Source organism: Arachis hypogaea, chromosome 5 (genome assembly GCF_003086295.3).
Source record: "Arachis hypogaea cultivar Tifrunner chromosome 5, arahy.Tifrunner.gnm2.J5K5, whole genome shotgun sequence".
NCBI lineage: Eukaryota > Viridiplantae > Streptophyta > Magnoliopsida > Fabales > Fabaceae > Arachis > Arachis hypogaea.
Window position 1 is genome coordinate 64,514,686 of NC_092040.1, and position 5,573 is coordinate 64,520,258.

A 5,573-nucleotide genomic window follows, 5' to 3' on the forward strand; every position below is an offset into this window, starting at 1 on the left:
CAAGTATCTTCAAAGGGTAAAAATAGCAATTGATTGAATTCACAGAGTTACAGGGAAATTTGGAAGCTCACTGGCGTGAAAAAGCCAGTAAGAAACATTTTGGGCATTGAACGCCCAAACGAAGCACCCACTGGGCGTTCAACGCCAGTAAGGGTAGCCATCTGGGCGTTAAACGCCAGAAAGGAGCATCTTCTGGGCGTTGAACGCCAGAAAGAAGCACCTTCTGGGCGTTCAACGCCGGATTGTTAGCATCCTAGGCGTTCAGAAAAACGCCCAGTGACAAAGGACTTCCTGGCGTTCAACGCCAGAAAGAAGCATCAGCTAGGCGTTGAACGCCCAGGAGAAGCAGCATTTGGGCGTTAAACGCCCAAAACATGCATCATTTGGGCGTTTAACGCCAGGATGGTGGGAGGAGGTAAAATTCGTTTTTCTTTATAATTTTTCTAAATTTTTATGTTTCAATTCATGATTTCTTGCATAAATATGTTTCAAATTGTCATCCTCAAATCAAATTAGTTTTCTAAAAATCCTAATTTCTAAAATCCCTTTTTCAAAAGTATCAAATATATCTTAATTCATAAACACAAATCTTTTTTCAATCCAAATCTTTTTCAAATCTTTTTCGACTCATCATATCTTCTGGATTTCGAAATTGCCTCTCCCTCTATTCCTCTCCTTTTCTTTCTTTTGCTTGAGGACAAGCAAACCTCTAAGTTTGGTGTGAGTTGCCATGATCACTGAGCTAAAACTCATCAAGATCATGGAACCTAAGGGAACAGGAAGAGCAAGGATGTGAACTGAAGGAACTAAAGCGTCAGAAGCTATTCCTTGAAGGACCAAGCACCCCACAGACTAGAGGAACATCCACTTCCCAAAAATACAGGTTGTTAAGTTCTAATTTTAAGCTTTAACTCTGTGATAGTATTTTTATAGAAATTTACCTTACAAGTTATATAAGAGTAGTAGTAATTAGTATCTCTATTTAAGCTATAATTTATTTTTCTCATCATTATCAAACATGAATAAATTAGTAGATTCATAGAATAAAGAGGCAATATTTTTTCGAGTTCTTAACAAGGAAAATTCTAATTATTTATATGTGGTGGCAATACTTTTTGTCTTCTGAATGAATGCCTGAACAGTGCATATTTTTGATATTGAATTTTATGAATGTTAAAATTGTTGGCTCCTGAAAGAATGATGAACAAGAGAAATGTTATTGATGATCTGAAAAATCATGAAATTGATTCTTGACGCAAGAAAAAGCAGTGAAAAACAAGCTTGCGAAAAAAAAAAGAGAGTGAAAAAAAAATTACAAGGAATCATTAGATAAAGAAAAAAGAAAAAGCCAATAGCCCTTAAAACCAAAAGGCAAGGGTAAAAAGGATCCAAGGCTTTGAGCATCAATGGATAGGAGGGCCCAAGGAAATAAATCCAGGCCTAAGCGGCTAAATCAAGCTGTCCCTAACCATGTGCTTGTGGCATGCAGGTCCAAGTGAAAAGCTTGAGACTGAGTGGTTAAAGTCGTGATCTAAAGCAAAAGAGTGTGCTTAAGAACTCTGGACACCTCTAACTAGGGACTCTAGCAAAGCTGAGTCACAATCTGAAAAGGTTCACCCAATTATGTGTCTGTGGCATTTATGTATCCGGTGGTAATACTGGAAAACGAAGTGCTTAGGGCCACGGCCAAGACTCATAAAGTAGCTGTGTTCAAGAATCAACATACTAAACTAGGAGAATCAATAATACTATCTGAATTCTGAGTTCATATGGATGCCAACCATTCTGATTTCAAAGGATAAAGTGAGATGCCAAAACTTTTCAGAAGCAAAAGGCTACTAGTCCCGCTCATCTAATTAGAATCTGAGCTTCACTTGAAACTCTGAGATATTATTGTTTCTTAATTTCTTTTCATCCTATTTTATTTATCTAGTTGCTTCAGGACAAGCAACAGTTTAAGTTTGGTGTTGTGATGAGCGGATATTTTATACGCTTTTTGGGGGTAATTTCATGTAGATTTTAGCATGTTTTAATTAGTTTTTAGTAGAATATTATTAGTTTTTAGGCAAAAATCATATTTCTGGACTTTACTATGAGTTTGTGTGTTTTTCTGTGATTTCAGGTATTTTCTGGCTGAAATTGAGGGAGCTGAGAAAAAATCTGAGTTAGGCTGAAAAAGGACTGCTGATGCTATTGGATCCTGACCTCCCTGCACTCGGAATGGATTTTTTGGAGCTACAGGAGTCCAATTGGCGCGTTCTCAACGGCGTTGGAAAGTAGACATCCAGGGCTTTCCAGCAATATATAATAGTCCATACTTTGCGCGAAGAAAGACGACGTAACTTGGCGTTGAACGCCAAGTACATGCTGCTGTCTGGAGTTAAACGCCAGAAAAACGTCATGATCCGGAGTTGAACGCCCAAAACACGTCATAACTTGGAGTTTAACTCCAAGTAAGGCCTCTACTCGTGGATAGCTTTAGTCTCAGCCCCAGCACACACCAAGTGGGCCCCAGAAGTGGATTTCTGCACCAATTATCTTAGTTTACTCATATTCTGTAAATCTAGGCTACTAGTTTACTATTTAAACAACTTTTAGAGACTTATCTTGTACCTCATGACATTTTCAGATCTGAATTACATACTTTGTGATGGCATGAGTCTCTAAACTCCATTGTTGGGGGTGAGGAGCTCTGCAGCGTCTCGATGAATTAATGCAATTGTTTCTATTTCACTCAAACGTGTGTATGGTCCGATCTAAGATGTTTATTCGCGCTTAATTGTGAAAGAGGTGATGATCCGTGACACTCATCACCTCCTTCAATCTATGAACGTGTACCTGACAAACACCTCCGTTCAACATCAGACTGAATGAACTTCTCTTACATTCCTTAATCAGAATCTCCGCGGTATCAGCTAGAATTGATGGCGGCCACTCTTGAGGATCTGGAAGGTCTAAACCTTGTCTGTGGTATTCCGAGTAGGATTCAAGGATTGAATGGCTGTGACGCGCTTCAAACTCGCGATTGCTGGGCGTGATGACAAACGCAAAAGGATCAATGGATCCTATTCCAACATGATCGAGAACCGACAGCTGATTAGCCGTGCTGTGACAGAGCATCTGGAACGTTTTCACTGAGAGGATGGGAAGTAGCCACTGACAATGGTGACACCCTACATACAGCTTGCTGTAGACGTGCTTTACAAACAATTGAGTTGAATATTACATTGCAGAAATTCAGAGGACAAAGCATCTCCAAAACTCCAACGTATTTCCCATTACTGCACAACAAGTAACGATTTGATTCTCTTTTATTTTTCTAATAATTTTAAATACTTTGACTTCTTACAATTAAAACCAAATAATCTTGCTGGCCTCCTGACTAAGATTAATAAAATAAACATTGATTGCTTCAAACCAATAATCTCCGTGGGATCGACCCTTACTCACGTAAGGTATTACTTGGACGACCCAGTGCACTTGCTGGTTAGTTGTGCGGATTACAAATTCGTGCACCACTAATGAATAAGGTCTTTTCAGACCACATCGAAAAAATCATGGAGGTCTACGTGGACGACATGTTGATAAAGACACAAAGTGAAGAGACATTACTGACCGACTTGATTCAAGTGTTCGACACCATATAGAAGCATGGCATGCGACTTAACCCAGCTAAATGCACCTTCGTAGTGGAAGCAGGTAAGTTCTTGGGCTTTATGCTCACACAAAGAGGAATCGAGGCAAATCCAGATAAATGCCAGGCCATACTCAACATGAAGAGCCCAAACTGCGTCAAAGAGGTACAACAACTCAATGGGAGATTGGCGGCCTTGTCCAGATTCCTAGCAAGGTCAGCGATAAGGTCCCTCCCTTTCTACGCTACTTTAAGGAAGGGAAAAAACTTCGAGTGGACAACGGAATGTGAGCAAGCCTTCTGAGACTTCAAAGAATTCTTGGGACGACCACCTATCCTATCTCGACCACGAGAAGGAGAACCACTCATATTGTACCTCGCAGTAGGAAGTCGGGCAACAGCCTCAGCACTAATTAGAGAAGACGAGGGTGGGCAACAACCCGTCAACTTCATTAGTAAAGCACTGCAAGGGTCAAAGCTGAACTACTAGAAAATAGAGAAGTTTGCCTACGCTCTCATACTAACATTCCGACGACTTCGCCCGTACTTCCAAGCTCTAAAAATAAGGAGCATTAGATCTAAAAATTTTAAGTCTTGTGCCTTTTGTGTGTTTTTCTCTTTCATCATAAAATTCAAAATTCAAAAAAATTTATATTTTCTAACTAATTTTGAACTACTTTTTCGAAATTTTTTTTTTATAAAGTTCAGATTTCAATTTCAAAATTTTTCGAAAAATTTTCACAAAATATTTTCAAATTTTTTTTATATTCCATTTTTATTTATTCCACTATTATAAAATAAATAATATTAACATACATACCATGTCTTTTATTCCATCATGGAATTAAGGGGGAATGAACAGTCCAGGAGAACTCTGGGGTCATATGCTAACCCCACTACTGCTTCATATGGGAGTAGTATCTGTATACCCTCCATTAGAGTTAGTAGCTTTGAGCTGAATCCTCAGCTCATTATCATGGTGCAGCAAAACTGCCAGTATTCTGGTCTTCCACAGAAGCGCTCCCTATAGATGAAAAGGACGCAAAGAGGTTAAAAAGGGAGGCACAGTACAACACTATCATAAACAACACCTTATACAAAAGAGGGATCCCAGTACCATTGTTAAAATGCGTACCGACCTCCAATACAAAGGAGTTTTGGAGGAACTACACAGCGGCATTTGTGGCAATCATCTCGGAGGGCAAGCTCTCACCAAAAAGGTACTCTGGGCAGGATTCTATTGGCCAACTATACGAAAGGAAGCTACAGAATTTGTAAAGACATGTCCACCATGTCAGAAGCATGCCAACTTTCACATCCCCCCGCCAGAAAAGCTCATCAGTGTGACCTCACCCTAGCCATTTGCAAAGTGGGGACTCGATCTTCTCGGACCCTTTCCCCAGGGATCGGGACAAGTCAAATTCCTCATAGTAGGGTTAGACTATTTCACAAAATGGATCGAGGCAGAACCCCTAGCCAACGCCACTGCTCAAAGAAGCCGGAAATTCCTACATAGGAACATCATTACAAGGTTCGGGGTCCCATACTCCATCACCACAGATAATGGCACCCAATTCACAAATGCAGCCTTCAGAAAACTAGTGGCCGACTTGAATATAAAACACCAGTTCACCTCCATCGAACATCCCCAAGCCAGTGGACAAGCCGAAGCGGCCAACAAAGTCATATTGGCCGGGCTGAAATGGAGACTGCAAGAAGCAAAGGGAGCTTGGGCCGAGGAACTTTCACAAGTCCTATGAGCGTATCAAACAACCCCCCATTCTACTACGAACGAATCACCATTTCGATTAGCATACGGAGTGGAGGCAATGATTCCAATAGAAGTCGAAGAAGGGTCTCCCCGAGTAGTCCACTACAATGAACAAACCAACTCTCAACTTCAAAGAGAAGAGCTCGACCTACTTCTGGAAATCCAAGA